The sequence below is a fragment of the Palaemon carinicauda genome, chromosome 22 (genome assembly GCF_036898095.1).
Source record: "Palaemon carinicauda isolate YSFRI2023 chromosome 22, ASM3689809v2, whole genome shotgun sequence".
NCBI classification, from domain to species: Eukaryota; Metazoa; Arthropoda; class Malacostraca; order Decapoda; family Palaemonidae; genus Palaemon; species Palaemon carinicauda.
In genome coordinates, this window is record NC_090746.1 from 63,952,115 (window position 1) to 63,969,614 (window position 17,500).

At 33.3% G+C, this 17,500-nt stretch overlaps 1 protein-coding gene across 1 annotated transcript in view; it reads right to left on the reverse strand.

The window, feature by feature from the left end:
• Positions 1 to 17,500, reverse strand: part of LOC137616487 (G-protein coupled receptor dmsr-1-like) — a 335,594-nt gene that overhangs the window by 287,246 nt on the left and 30,848 nt on the right. The gene's annotated exons all lie outside the window — the stretch shown is intronic.

Consider the following 17,500-nt stretch of genomic DNA (forward strand, 5'->3'; position numbering starts at 1 on the left):
GAAAGATTTCAAGAACAATAACAACTTTAGAATAGATGTTTCATCTATAAACTATAGAAAGAGAATTATATCAGCCTGTTTAACATGAACTCATTCACTGTAAGTGTATGTATAAATATGTATATGTAATATATATATATATATATATATATATATATATATATCAGTATATATATATATGTATATATACAGATATGTATGTATGTCTATATATACAGTATATATATATATATATATATATATATATATATATATATACATACATATATATATATATATATATATATATATATAGAATACAGTAGCACCCCCTATTACACAATGTGAATCGCTTTTTGGAGAAAAACACATTCTATATTCCTGATTAAATCATTAATATAGTACACAAACATTACTCTAAATTGAGCACGCACATATACATACAGTAGTTCCGTCTGGTACCTGGTGTGAATCCTTGTCGGAAGAAATCCCCACAGATGTGGATGAGCAACTCAAATCAATAATACAACCATATTCTCTGTACGGAATAATACCACCATTATCTTTTAAAAAGTATAGTCAGAAAAAAATAAATCCCCCCCCCAAAAAAATAAAAGTTGTAACTTCTGGCATCTTAACACGAGGAATTACTCTTTATGTTGAGTGGTAGGCATGTTTCATGTATATATATACTGTATATGTATATATATACTGTATATATATATATATATATATATATATATATATACTATCTCAGCTACAACCCTAGTTGAAAAAGCAAGATACTATATGCCCAAGGTCCCCAACAGGGAGAAATAGCTCAGTGAGGGAAAGAGATAAAGAACTAAATAAACTATATGACAAGTAATGAACAATTAGAATAGAATATTTTAAGAACAGTAGCAACATTAAAACAGATCTTTCATATATAAACTATAAAAAGAGACTTGCTGTATGTCAACATTAGATTTTCCTATTCCTGAATCCAATGGTGTTCAGAGATATATAGTATTGTAAGGTCTTGTGAGTTATCATTGATCTCTAGAATACTGCCCAGTATTGAGCTTCATGATAGAGGAGGCAAGACTATTCAGAATAAACAGCATATTAAGTATTATAATCAGGATGGTACAGTCATGAAAGATTGGAATGCAAAGGACGGTCAGAATTATGAAAACTCTAATGCAACAAGCATAACGAACTAATTGAGTGACGGTGCTAGATATTAATATCTAGATCAGGAATAAGAAATTTAATTGACCTGAAGTCCAGCAAATTAAGAGGAGAATCAGCAGCTGAAGACTAGACAAGAGAACAATACTCGAAACAAGGTAGAATGAAAGAATTAAAACACTTTTTTCAGAATAGATTGATCACCAAAAATCTTACAAGACTTTCTCAATAAGCCATTTTTTGGGGCAATTGAAGAAGAGATAGACCTAATGTGTTTTTTGAAAGTAAATTTGCTGTCGAGAAACACAGCCAGATTTTTTTTATATTACTGGTCACCATGGCCTAAAGGCTTTGGACTTTGCCTGTAAATCAGGCTATAAGTAAATCATAAGTGAAGCTACTCACAGGTCTGGTAACAGGTTGGACCTCGCATGCACTTACTCCCAACAAGTAAGGTTGGTTCTCCAGTTGGGACATCTGATCATGCCTTGGTTTCATAAGTAGTAAAGATTGAGCAGCCTGTCCCGGATGTGTCATACTTATGTAATATTTATATAAAATCTTAAACAGGCAAATTTGAGTGATCTTTTGGCCTTAAAGTGGTCACAATTGTATGATTGTGTTGAGTCTGTTGTTGTTTTAAATGAGAATCTAGTCAATATAATTGAAAGGCGTATCCATTCCCGTGTGCTGAGGTACCAAGTGGAAAAATAAACCCTGGTTCAACGATGATCGTAGACGTGCATCTATGGAGAAGCAGGAGGCCTATTATCTTTGGAAGGGTAACATATCAGATTTGACTTGGAATAACTATACTCAGTTTATAGTACAAGTTAGCCATAAAAGAAACCCTCTTTGGTACAACCCAGGAATATAAGCGGTGGGCTATCTTCTAATCTGCACTCTGGTGTAGACGCAACCGTTCCTCCTTTACTCAAACTAGATGACTCTGTCACTCGCTGTCCATAGGAAAAGGCAACCCTTTTGTCTGACGTGTTTCACAGTAAGCAGAATAATAAGAAACTTTATCTACCTCATTCCTGTTTTCCTGAGGCTAAACTAACTAGTTTATTTTTTCGATCTCGTGAAATTAAAGCTCTTTTGATGGACCTTGATGTTTATGGGGGTTAGACCCAAATAGTATTTCTCCATTGTTTTGATAAACACTGCTGATTTCTTAGCTCCAAAGTTATCTGTTATTTTGCGCAAGTTAGCAAGATGTTCTTTTTGTACTCGTTGGAGAATTAGTAATGTTACTCCATTATGCTAATGCTTTTGTATTAGCTCAAGTCTAACGGATTTCTGCCCAATTTCCATAACTCCCATATTAGCCTATCTAAAGTTTTTATATGTCTTTTGGCAAAACGTAAATAAGTTTGCTGAAGGTATAATCATCTGTTCCCTAGTTTGCAATTTTGCTTTCGTAAAGGCCTTGGAGCATGTGATGCCCTTCTTACAATCTCCAATGCTGTACAGAAATCCCTTGATTGTGGTCAGGAAGTTCGTATGATTGGCCTTTATTTTACTGCTGCATCGGACCGTGTTAATCATGAGGCCCTTGTTACAGTTGGGAGTGGGTGGGTCTTTTGCTAGCATCATTATTGATCTTTTAAATCATTGAAACCAAAGAGTTGTTGTTGTTGGGCACCATAGGGATTATTGGAATTTGATATCTGGTGTTCCTCAGGGTAGTGTTCTTAGCTCATTACTTTTCGTACTATATACACATGACAGTTGGTTTGGCCCAGAAAACAAGCTGGTTGCATATGCAGATGATGCTACTCTCTTTGCATCAATTCCATCTCCTGAAATTGGGGGTTGCTGAGTCCCATAATAGAGATCTAGCTAAAATTAGTGCATGGTGCAAATTATGGGGCATGAAGTTAAATCCTAACAAAACCTCAAAATATGATTGTAAATAGATCAAGGACAGTTCTCGACCTACTTACAATCATACTTTGAGTGTTGTTAGGATTTGACTTCATGCTCCATAATTTTGACAATTTTTTTAGTTATTTATTAATTTTTCAGGTTGGTATGAACCTGTGAACCTATTTTTGAGTGTAATTTAGCATTTGACTTGTCTCCTATGAGGTGAATCCATGTCAAGCTCAAAAAGCCTTTTGAATAGCTGTGTCCCTTCAATATATTACTCGAGGCACTATTTTGCTGGCATTCAAATTGATATGTATTATGACTTCCTGAGTTTAACATCTGTCTTTCTCCTGATGAATAATTAATGTAATTATCTGTCTATTTTTCTATCTATCTCTCGAACACTAAGAATCTCGATGTAATAGAGTGTGAGACTTAGTGAATAAGCAATGGCATTATTAATTGCCATATGTGGATTATTAATAATATTTTTGTCATCTAGTATTAGATCAATAGTTGAGGCTTATCAGATACAAAGTGTGATCATTAATGACCACAGTGTGGTAAATGTTATGAGGAAGTCTCTCATAGTAATGATAAATTGATTTCAAGAAAATTATAGATTTTTTTTTTTTTTTTTTTTTTTTTTTTTACTGCTGTCCATGCTCGAATGGCACATCTTTTACTATATTGGTCTAGGTCATATTTGGGTCACCCTAACCATAAGTACTGGAAAGATAAATTATATACAGTACTCTTCGTAGTCTATAGAAGTGGTTTTTATGTTAGGTGGTATTTTGAAGTTATTAATTCGATTTTGATCTTCGCAATAAAATGAACGTGTTCATATTCTATCAGAATAGAAACATAAAAGGACTGAAGTAATTCTAGCAAGATTGGATGATGCTCATACGAAATTGACCCATGGATTTTTATTGAGCATATCTCGTACATCAGTAGTGAGTGTGACACTTCTGACCAATCGACACTTTTTTATGATTGTAAAGTTTTTAGAAGACAAAGATACTTTTGTTCTGGTCAGAAAGGCTTGTTAGGCATTTTTCGTATTCTGAGGGTTTTAATGTTCATAGGAGGTATAGGTTTTATAGAAAAAAATCAAATTAATATTTATCACAGATTTTTATCTCGTAATATTTTTCTCTATTTTTTATATGAATTTTTTCCTATTTTTACATTATATTTTACATTTCGGCCAGCTATAGTTTGACTCATAGAGCTGGTAAATCTCCTTTGATAATGACAACGATAATCATCATCATCATCATCATCATATTTTATCACCGCTATTTCACAGGTCTATATAATTGTTATTGTATAATGCTACCTTTGAGTTCACAAAAGAAGGTAATTCATGGGATATTTTTTATATCATTTATTCAAGCCCAACTTTCCATGACATCTTTTTTTAATAATTCTGTTAAAGTAATGAATATCTGATTGAATTTTAATAGCCAACAATGTTAAGTCTTTGTTTCTAAACGATGTTAACTTTGAGGTATTTTATTATTATTAGTAATGAAAAAAAAATATTGATCGAATATTTAACCAAGTAAAACGATAGCACTTAATTTATAGGTTGGTTGAATTTTGTTTTTCTACTGATAACATGTTTTTATGTTGAACAGGCTTACACAAATCTCTTTTTATAGCTTATATATGAAGGATTTATTTTAGTTTTGTTACTCTTCTTATAGTGTTTTACCTCAATTCTTCAGTGTTTCTCTAAGTAATTTATTTATTTCCTTATTTCCCTTCCTCACTGGGCTATTTTTCCCTGCTGGAGCCCGTTGGCTTATAGCATCCTGCTTTTTCAACTAGGGTTCTAGCTTAGCTAATTGAAAATAATAATAATAATTAATAATAATAATAATAATAATAATAATAATAATAATAATTATAATGAAAAAGTTCAATTTATTCGCAACGCCTAAGAAATGGAAAATAAAGGCTAAGCAGAGTGTGATGCCTGTTATTAATATCACTGCTTAAATTATCAAGCATTTTCTCGAATAGAAAAGATGACGTACTCTGTAACTGCAATGCGTTAAAGAAATTCTGTTTCTGTTGGAAAATGCCACTCCTAAAGTTGTCCAGACTTGGCATTTTTATCGCATGCTTTCTCCGGTATATGTCGCACATACCTTTGCGGTTTATTGCACAAAATGCTTTAGTGCATTTTTAAGTTTTTTGCTGCTTTAAGTTTTCGGAGGATTTTTTTTTTTATTAAATGTCGGACAATGAATCATATGTTGTATGTTTTTTCACCAACTATTATTTATACTAACCCCATGAAGTATCGGATTAATATATATATATATATATATATATATATATATATATATATATATATATATATATATATATCATATATATATATATATATATATATATATATATATATATATATATATATATCTTTTATTAGCAGATCATCACAGGACTTGCAATGCTTGCTTACCAGAATGCATGAAATACCACACGAGGTTGGGTTCAAGATAAAAAGAAAGACAGATAACGAGAACGGAATATGCAATGGAAAATGAAATATCATTGGAAGGAGAAAGGATTGCTGAGGTAGAATCATTTAGATATTTAGGAGCTATGATCTCCAGTATAGGGTCTTTAGAATAAGAGTTTAGTAAAAGATTAAAAAAAGAAAATCGGACAATGGCTAGGTTAAGTAAAATATGGAAATAAAATCGTCTGAAATTATATATATATATATATATATATATATATATATATATATCAGACTAGATCAGTTCAGTGAGATCGGTGTTACTGTATGGAGATGGGTCATGGTATGGCAATGAAACAATCTCCAACAGATTTAGTAGATTTGAGAACAAAGCCCTCAACAGTATATTGGGAGTTGAATGCTAGGATAGGATCAGAAATGAAACTAAGAGACATTACTCGAGTACCATATGTGGATGAGATCATGGTGAGGGGCAGATGGAGATGGTTTGAGCATGCTCTTCGCACTCCCCAAGAGATTAGTTCACAAGACTTTCAATTGGTCTCCACAAGGAACTAAAAGAGTTGGAAGACTCAGGTCTACATGACTGAGGACTATGAAGCGTGAAGTAGATGATAAATGGATAAGTATTGCATTAAAAACTCAAGATAGAGATGACTGGTGAAATCTAACCGAAGCCCTCTGCGTCAATAGTATATATATATATATATGTGTGTGTGTGTGTGTGTGTGTGTAATTTTTCCAATTCCTAGTAAGAATTTTGAATTGAAATTTGCTAGTCCTGTGGGATTTCCACTCTGCTATTTACCATAATAGCCTAGCCACCAAATACATAATTTTCTTCAAAGGTCAAAGCCATAATGAGTTTTAAGGAATAGATTTATGTTTTTTCTTTCTTTCTTTCGCCGAGTCTAATCTCGGAACATGCGGTTTAAAGTGAATTCTACAACTATCACATACACACACATACACTCACAAACACATGTACGTGTGTGAGCTTGCGGTACGAAGTCTTTCTACCATTACTAAAATTGCTGAGAATAGGAAAGAAATATGGCGTCGTAGAAAGTATATATTTTCATCCCCTGTTCCCCCTCTGGCATGGGTGGTATCAAAAGGAAACGACTTTCTGCTCGACATGTTTTTAGGCGTAAGGCCATTAAAATGATACCCCTTTTTTTCTGGACCTAACCAGCTGAGAAGGCTATTAGGTTTGGTCAAAGTGGGAGATGGCTGAGGAGTTGGGAATGAATCTTTTGCAATGGGTTTCATTGTTGGAAATATGCGTTTTTCTATAAAATAAAATATTTCTAAGTATTTACCGTAAAGAGAACATGGTTAGGAAAGCAGGGTTGTCTAAATGGGACGTTATTATAGAGTAAATGGGCATTTGAGTTTCCTGACAACATTAATTTGATAATTTAGTCTATGGACAACCCATCTCTATTGATGACGCCATTTAAAGTCCCACAACAGATGTTAAATGTAGTTTGAATTCTCCTTCTGTTTGTGCGCATTGATATGTTTCGCCATACCAATCTTGATCTTCCATACTTTGCCCCACGTCAAATTGGGTGACCCTGCTCCAGGGAAGTGACGCATTCTCCAGAAAATAGAATCGTTAGCAACAGTTTCCATGTCAGTTGATGAAATTTTCAATTTCTTAGCGTTGACTTTGATTGGTTTTTATATCTCGTCTTGTGGCGATTTTTTAGTTGTTCGAATATGATTTGTTTCGCGAACGTGACCTAGTGAGTTTAGTTGACATTTAAAGGTCTAAAGGTTTAAAGGTCACTCTTGAATGGAAGAGGCAAGGGCAGTGACAATGCCCTAGACGCTTAGAGGATTATCATGTATGCAAATAATTAGCACCCAAACTCCTCTCTTTACCCAAACTAGGACCATGGAGAACCAGTCAATGGCTGCTGATAACTCGGCAGGTAGACCTATATGTTCCCCAAACCCCCTTCCCTACCTAACAAGGAGGGTTATGTTGCAGACACTACACGAAACTATCGAGCTAAAGTGGGTCTCCAACCCCAGTCCAACAGATCACCAGGCATGGACGTTTCCAATAGGTGAATATGCGTATGCCTCCCGTTATTTCTAGAACATCTTTGTGGTTTCAAATCTTCCCAGATGAAGCCCATAATTTTCTGCAAACAGGAATTTTTAAGAGGGCGTTTGTAGAGTTAGGCCTCTGTACATTAGGGAAGAGTTGAAAAACCTACTGCTTTATACACACTGTTTTTAATGGAGTCTTTTTAATAACTGGTACTTTGCCTGTCAAAAGCACGTGACTCCAGTCCGTTTTCGTCGATGTCATTAGTGAGTGAAACAATGTAACCAAAATATCTTTGTAGCTACCATAGATTTTACGTCAGAAGCAGAAGTAGAGAATAAGTCGCTGTTTTTAGATTTTTATGTTAAGGGAGAGATAAAGATTTGAATGCATTTTAGTTCAAACCAAAATCCTAGAAACAGAGATGGTATTTTTTTTATATAGGGTTTTAAGTATTCTTGCGGTCAATCACGAAGACCTCCACTAAGCCAAAAGGTAAAGGTGGCTGGATTCAGTATCATCCTAAGAGACGCAGTATCCTCCCAGTAAACAGCTTAAACCTACGGTCTTTGACTGGGATCGATCTGCTGCCACGCGAATGCTAGGCGAATGTGTTACCATTTTACTAGCCAGTGGAATTGTATGAAATGGTGAAGAATCTTTAAACAAATATATAAATCTATTTCGATATTCAAAAATTTTTATATGAAGATTCTGCAGTCAGTTCATGGTTAAAACTATTCATATGATATTGTATTTAAAAGAAGGATACTGTTTAGAATATATAAGTGGATATTCCCGTTTATAAATGAATGCTTGCTTTTATCAGATTCCCTGAAATTGATGCATTAAAAGGTATATGTTACAAGGCAGTAGTATTTTGAAATAAGGCTGAAACAATATGAACATAATTTTCCGCAGATAATACTGTCAGTAAAGAAAAAAATACTGTCGAGATCGTTTGCCGTTAAAATATTATAGAATATAATGATTCTGAATCGCGGAATATATTTTAAAGCAAAGTCAAGTAGAGACCGGGAATATTCAGGCTTTATAACCGTAAAACAATTTTATGTTCATGTACCGCTGTAATGGGGATGGCTGTGTGCCGTGCAGTGACATTTGGAATTATTCGACAAGTGATTATCATTCTTTACTTCTCCCTTCAGCTTAATGACTATACACACACACACAATATATATATATATATATATATATATATATATATATATATATATATATACACGTGTGTGTGTAGTGTGCGTGTACGGTGTGTTTATACATGAAATATGTATGATTGTGTATGTGGTAGGTACTCACACAAAATATGAATAAAGGAAGTTGTTACGTTGTATGCAGAACATATGGAAGAAGCTTTCATCGTTATTAAAGCCGTGAATGGAATGTATAGATAAGTTATTGAGCCAACACCCCGGTTATAAATGAAATGTGGATGCTAAATGTATTTGAATGATGAGTGGTTGAAGGCCCGGAGGTAAATTTTGATTGCATTATAAGTGACATAAGAACAAATTATAAAGACGAGAAATGAGAAATATAGAGAAATGTAAAATTGGTGAAAAGGTTTATGTAAGTTCAAAGAAAACACATCAGTGTTTGAGATGGTTCAAACATTTAAAGAGAATGAAGAACGATTAGTTGGCAAACATTGTATGATGTGGAGGTGCTAGGAGGGAATAAGAGGGAAAGACGTAAATATTGGTAAATAGATGATTGAATGGTTGTTATTAAGGTTGGATCTTTATATAAAGGCTATGCCAGAATGGGATTAAGGAAAGGGTAAAATTTTGCTCTCTGATAACCGATTTCTCAACAGCAGTGTAAATAATGCATAGGACATTGACTATCACGCTGAATTTTTTTTTTTGCTGCCACCCCTTGTTTGGAGGAAAGGGTTTAATGTTGAAAAATTACATTTTGAATGTGAAATTTATTGTTCCTCATTTGCTAAACGATCTCTTACATTAGCGTAATTAGAAGCATTCGTGAAATTCTTCATATAAGTATTACCTCATTGCGTGTTCATAAAAGACCATTAATGAAAATTAATGTTAAAACTTTTGGGTGTTAAAGAAGAGACCTTACTTTTGGCACGAATCTCATTAACTACTTAGATAATATTAATTAGGGTAAAGGATGTCATTATTTTTTTTAATGGGACTATTTTATTTTAACCTTGAAAGCCATTAGTATGGATGACTATTAACCTTAATTGGCCTTGCTTAATCTTGCCTAAATAATGAATTGAATTATTGTTTTGAGAAGCGAAGACTACCGGAAGCTAGATAAAGGAACAGACTATAATGGATTTCAAAATTGCTAGCTTTTTTCATGTAACTTAACAGTCACTAGAAGAGCCATAAATAAATGTTAGAATTATATAAACAGTCAGTGATTAACTGGAAGTTTTTTTGTTTTCATTACTTGTTCCAGACTTGTCCGTGGAAGAGTTTTTATTGATGTTGCGGCTGAAGTCTTCTTTCGCAATTGTACGATTTGTATACTATGATTTTTCTCCTTCTTTGATAAGAAAAAAAAAAACCACAAGTTTCTCAATATCCACTATTTTTATTTTTAGATGCTGAATATATATTTCTGTCATCCACTATTTGCGCTTTTCCTTTTGCAAATGTCGAAAGAAAATTCAACCATCCACTAATTTAGTTATTTATTTATTTATTTTTATACTGAATGTAAAATTCTGCCATGCATTGTTTTTCATTTGCAAATGCTGAATGTAAAATTCTGCCAGATTATTTTGAGTCAGACGCTATCCTGTGAGTAAACTGAATGACATGATATAAACAACTTGCTTTTTTAAAGTCCTTGAACCTAAAAACACGGGATGATCGCCCAAGTCAAATATTTCGCAGAACACATAAAGTTTTTGTTGCGATTGTGAAAATTTTGACGACAAAGTTATTTCCAATGTGATATAGAGTGAATTTTGAGATAAAATGTAGAATGTAGTTCTAAATACTACCTGCATTTACGATATTTTTTTTTCTTTTTTTTTCAAGTATAATTTTATATTTTGGTTCTCTAATATCTCTATTCATGGTTTTAGTACTAAGTAAAGCTAATACCATTTGATAAGATTTTTTGAGATGGTTTAATTTGGTTTTTATATATTTTTATTATTATTGAATAAGATTCACGTTTGAAAACCAGGTTTAAAGTGCAGTAGTGAGCAATGTCAGATTGGCATTAAGAAATAAAAGGGAAAATTTAGAAACGTAAAAAGGAATAATATTTACATCACGTATATAAGGAACAGTAATTTAGTTCGCAAAATTGAAAACTTTTTCATTCTTTTGTGAGGTACATACTAAGGTGTACATAAATGTGAGAGTTGAAAACTCAGGTTTAAGGTTTAGGCAACACAACGGAATAGGAATATCATTGTTTAGTCCTTACTTCTCGGAGATAAAATACATTCATTGTTAGATTTAACGTCGATGTGCGCTTATTTAATTAAATATGGAATCATTTACCTTCAACATTCATTAATTTAATTTTTTCAGGAAATTAACGCGATTTATTTTAAATTAGATTTGATCTTGAACCTTTTTTTATGTTTAAGACTGCTGATATTTTTCTCTTATTAAAGATTATTGTCAAACTATTTTATAAAAAAAAAAATTAAATATTTTCTCTAAGAAAATGTATTTGAAAACAACTCTTAAATATTCCAAGAAAACTGAACTAATACCGGAAATATTTACGCTTAGATTACTTAATTGCATTATCATTGTTTATATATATATATATATATATATATATATATATATATATATATATATATATATATAGAAAGGATGGCCTTATGGCGAATGTCTTAGCAGTTAGTAAAGGTATTTTCATGGGATATGGAAAGTATATGCTGAACCTGATGCTGCAGAAGCTTTCTGCCAGAAAATATTCATCCTTGACTCAGCAGAAAAGAAATAAGACTATTATATATATTATATGCAGTATATATATATATATATATATATATATATATATATATATATATATATGTGTGTGTGTGTGTGTGTGTACACCTATATATACACAAAAAAAATGGACAATAGGTACAGGAGTTACTAGTTCACGGCAGAATAAAGGCCTCAGACATGTCAATTCATGTCAGGGGTTTGGCCAGTTATAATTACGCTGGCCAGTGCGGATTGGTAATGGGAGATTCTCTCTGATCGCTCACATCAAACCAAACTAGTATGGATGGCCCTGACTAGTAAAGCTTTGAGGATACACACACACACACACACATATATATATATATATATATATATATATATATATATATATATATATATATATGTGTGTGTGTGTGTGTGTGTGTGTGTGGGTGTGTGTGTATATATGTATATATATATATATATATATTATATATATTTATATATGTATATATATATATATATATATATATATATATATATATATATATGTGTGTGTGTGTGTGTGTGCGCGCGCGCGCGCGCGTGTGTATGTATATCCCTTTCTGGGTGAAGACTGAGGATACCTTAACGTTGTGAAAGGGTTTACGTATAACCATGATCAGCGAAGCTGTACTAGTCAGGGCCACCCAGATGAGGTTGGTTTGCTGTGAGAGATCAGACGCAAAATCTCCCACCGTCACCATTCCGTACTGGCCACCATGGTGATGAAAACTGGCAAAACACTAGGCATGAATTAACATGTCTGAGGCCTTTGTCCTACAGCTGACTAGAAACGGATGCATTTGTTGTTGTTCTTGTTGTTTTGTATTTATGCAGAGACTTTTGCTGTTTATTAAATAAGGGAGATTACATTTATTGAAAAAGGAAAACTTCTTCCTATTTTTCCTTATCGTTGACTACTCAAAGGAAGTCATCTCGAGACTTTCCTCTTTTTCATTACGCAATTTTCCATTGGGACTGATTCGAGGAATTCCTCATTCCAAGACATAATGAAAAGGAGTGTTTTCCTCTCCTTCGTCATTTTTTTGCAATCCCTCACCCATTTGACTTTATTCATCACATGCAGAGATTGCGAAAGGAACAAGGAATTCCAGTGCTTTTTTTCTTCCATGTTGAATGCTAAAGGTCTTGTATTTTTTCCTGCTCTCTCTCTCTCTCTCTCTCTCTCTCTCTCTCTCTCTCTCTCTCTCTCTCTCTCTCATATATATATATATATATATATATATATATATATATATATATATATATATATATATATATATATATATATATATATATACTATTCTTTTACTTTGACTTATTGAGATGCTGTAATGTATACTTTTTAGAATGTATCATTGATGTCTTTTAGTTCAGTCTTACATAGGATTTCATCTAAGTCAGTTCTTTATAAAGAGTATCCAACCTTCACCTCATCTCTCTCTCTCTCTCTCTCTCTCTCTCTCTCTCTCTCTCTCTCTCTCTCTCTCTCTGTGTGTGTGTGTGTGTGTGTATGTGTGTGTGTGTGGGTGCTCTATATTTATTACTAATCTGTTAAGGTTAAGTGGAGTGTCATTTCTTCTTTCATTGTAACACCTGTCAGCCCACCAATTTCCAGCCTCTACCCTTGTGGCTAAGCTCCGCCCTTCTTCGTTTGTTCCTCTCATTTTTTATCTTATTTTGTGTTGGGCAATAAATACTATTAGGTTGTCTCTCTTATTAATCCATTGGTTTAAAACGAATAGTGAAAAACACATGAACTTTTTGTTTGTCTTATGAATAATTTTTATTTATTTCCTGTTTATACGTACAGTTGGGCACAGGAATTCATGATGTACCTTGCTCTGAAGAAGTGCATCCAGCCACACCTTTACTATCCGGGGAGCTCCTGTGTTTGCCCCTCCCAACACCTCTGCCTTCTCATTCTACACTATCGTAGGTAGTAGGTAGTATGTTGGCCAGGGCACCAGCCACCCGTTAACATACTACCTCTAGAGAGATATGGGGTCCTTTGACTGGCCAGACAGTACTACATTGGATCCTTCTCTCTGGTCACGGTTCACTTTCCCCGTTTTTTACACATTCACCGAATAGTCTGGCCTATTCTTTACAGATTCTCCTCTGTCCCCATACACCTGACAATATTGAGATTACCAAACAATTCTTCTTCGTCCAAGGGGTTAACTACTGCACTGTAATCGTTCAGTGGCCACTTTCCTCTTGGTAAGTGTAGAAGAGAGACTTCAGCTATGGTAAGTAACTCTTCTAGGAGGACACTCCAAAATCAAACCATTGTTCTCTATTCTTGGGTAGTGCCATAGCCTCTGTACCATGATCTTTCACTGTCTTGGGTTAGAGTTCTCTTACTTGAGGGTACACTCGGTCACACAATTTTATCTAATTTTTCTTCCTCTTGTTTTGTTAAAGTTTTTTTATAGTTTATATAGGAAATATATATTTTAATATTGTTACTGTTCTTAAAGAATATTTTATTATTCCTTGTTTCCTTTCCTCACTGAGCTATTTTCCCTGTTGGGACCCCTGAGCTGATAGCATTCTGCGTTTCCTACTAGGTTTGTAGCTTAGCAGGTAATGATAATAATAATAATAATCTATTTGGTTACAACCACGAAGTAAGGGTGTCACAGGGTGCACTGCTTCGGAACGAGGTCTAACTGTACCTTTACCCAGAAACACTCACTTCTGACTTTATGAACCGTATCTTCAACCCTAGCTCTTATTCATCCATATTTCCCTCTTTTGCTGTCCTCGTCTCTGTATGAATCTCACTTGTCATGGTTAGTGATAAAGCACTGAATGAGCAATCAAAAGGTCCGTGGTCCCATCCTGTCATTCCTTCCCACCCATACAATAAAGCTGACGTCATGAATAAAATATTTAGGTATCTAGGAGGGTTTTCAGCCTTTGGAAAAAACAATTTGGTAAAAAAGAATGCTTATGTATGTTTTTCCCCCTCAATTCTTTGCTAATTTTTCTTACAGCTTACAGTTTATTTTTCGGGTTTTAATCAGTTGTTTTTCATTCTGCTGAAAGTAACATTTCATTGTTGCTTTTATTTGTTTATTATCTATTAGTAGCATCGTAATTATTTTACTGTTTCTATCATTATTATTATTATTATTATTATTATTATTATTATTATTATTATTATTATTATTATCATGTTGTGCAGCAAAATATATACGGTTTGAAAAAGTGTTTACAAAACTCTGGACCAAAATCTTGTATAATAAAGAAGCCTATAATTTTAAAAGTAAATAACAATTATATTATTAAAATGCATTTTGAATTCATGAATACCATTTTCTATACATGTATGCATAGTGTATCCCGTTCTAAGCTACATATTCATATAGAAGAAATGTGTGCTATGATTATTTTTCATCACATGGATATTTGTGTATTTTTCCTCGAACCATTCATGTCATTAAACTAGGATTTAGGGTAATCTCCTCATAATTATAGTAATATATGCGAGAACATAATGGAATATTGCTAATGAAGGATTATTTGCCTAATAAATAGAGCTTTATTTATCTCTTATGGCAATGAATTGAATTAAAATCAATAAAACAAAAGATGAAAAACTAGATTGTCATCCAGTTTTTCACGCATAAATCCAAAATTATTAAGGCTGTAGTGTTATTCATAACCAGAGTATCGGTGAAAGTAAGAATGAAAATTCAAATTTAAACCAATAAGTGGGCAATAAAGCGAATTTTAACTGCCGCAGAATATGGTAAAACTTGCCAATGAATTATATTTTTGTCAATAAATGAAGCGATGGAAAAATATATTGTCATTGATGTTTTTACATAACGCGAAAATACTAAACCAATTAAAAGGCATTAAAGGGATTCATGACCATAACATAGGTTAGATTTAGAGAGTATAATTGAATATCGCTAATGAAGGCTAATAAATAATGTGAACTCTATAAGTGTCGTATGGAAAGGGCAATGAAATTAATTTTCACCAATAAAGCAAAAAATGAAAAAATATATTGTCATTCAGCAAATGTATTACACCAATGAAAGGGTAATAAAGTCATTTATTGCCAGAATATTGGTTAATCTAGGAATTTAAATTCAAATCTAAACCAATAAACGGGTAATAACGCGAATTTTAACTGCCGCTAATAATGGTAACTGTCGACTATAGTAAAGTTCAAGTAGTAAGTTTAAGGAGGGAGAACTACGATTACCTTGCGTTGCAATCAAGTTTCTTTTCCCCTTACGTGGAAGGCAATTACGCAGAGCAATTACTAAACTGCCTTTCAAGAAGTATAATAAAACTTTCGACAATTAAAATTTTTACATTGTTACTAGAAGACTGTTTCGGCTGGATAATTTGCGGAGAATGGATCACTTTGGGATTCCGAATTTTATCAAGCAATATTGCGTTACTTTCGGGATTTTTTTTTTTCTGCACTTTTGCTTGGTGATTCATTTTAGAATATTATGCATTTAAAGCACATGCATATTAGCATGAACATTCCGTGTACCGACTATTATAAATCTCCCAAATATTTTGTCACAAAAAGATAGAGTATTAAATCGCAAGATGTTGGTTTTTTATTTTTCTAGATTTTGTACTTGTTTTCATCAATTTTCCGATATATTATTTTGTTACAAAAGGGGTATTAAGCAATTGCAAGAAGTGTCCTTTATTTTCATCTTTCTTATTCTCATATTCATCAGTTTCCCAATACAGCTCTGTACTCTCAGAAATAGAGAAAACTACAAAGGTAAGTAATTCACTGTAATTGTGATCATCGCTCAAAATGTGACATAAAATTCTTATACATAAATATGATTAGGACATATCCGAAGTTAATGAATATTAATTAAGCCATGACACCTACGCGCACAAAACTTATTAAGAAACTTCTTGACTAAGTACCGACATAACACCTTGATGTACCAATCCGATTTTTTTCGCCAAAAGTTCTCCAATCTCAGATTTAACAATAATTGATGGGGTTTCTGTAGGAGAACGACCATGCGTAAGGGTTGAAATTTTATCATCTCCTCCGGGAATTTGAGCCTTAGAATATTTAGTTACTATGCGAAATGTCACAAATAATCTTATTTGACACGCAAAATTATGAGACATCGATTGACATCGTTAATATGGAAATTTGCTCAATGTTCATCTTTTGTTCAGCATTAGCATTAAAATATCACAGTTCTTAGCGCTATGTTGTCTTGTTATATAATATGTATTTGGACAAGTAGGCCTAGTATCTTTTTTTATTTCTTTAGGTTGCTGGCACCGAGTTCCAACATAAAGCTTTTGTTGGTACTCAGTGCCAGAGGTCTGGGGAAAAAAAAATATCAACCGAGCCCTCTTCGCTAAATGCACATTACATAAAATTCCCAGTGCTTGTAGTCCATGTGTACTGCCCGCAAATTCATCCAGCTGTAGATTGATATTACTGTCTGCTGTGGGTCAAGGAATAGGGTGCATGTGTAATGTATGTAAAATTACATGTTTAAATCCATGACCTAAAAGGCCAATGTAGAAATTAGGAGCGAGCGTGAGAATGCCAATTCAGTCATAAGCAGGATGCGAAACTCAAGACACTCCTATTCAATTGCAATGTAACATTTTTCATGAAGAGTAAACACAACCAAGCCGTGAGAAAGAGTTGTCTCTCAACGGATCTAAGTACCTTCCGGTATTAATGTTGTGTTTACAATATATCATTAAGTGCTGAGATAACTAATTAGACTTTAACATCAATATGGATATTTTAGTCACTTTCTGGTCAAGCTGTCATACGGAATGGTCATCCGACCAAACCATTTATACTCCTGTGATGGAGATGTTAATAACTGTTTTTAAAGAAATAAACTGTTTTAAAGTTAACTTACTTAGACTTATTGAGAAGAAGTAACCTGCCAAGTCTAAACATTACACCACATT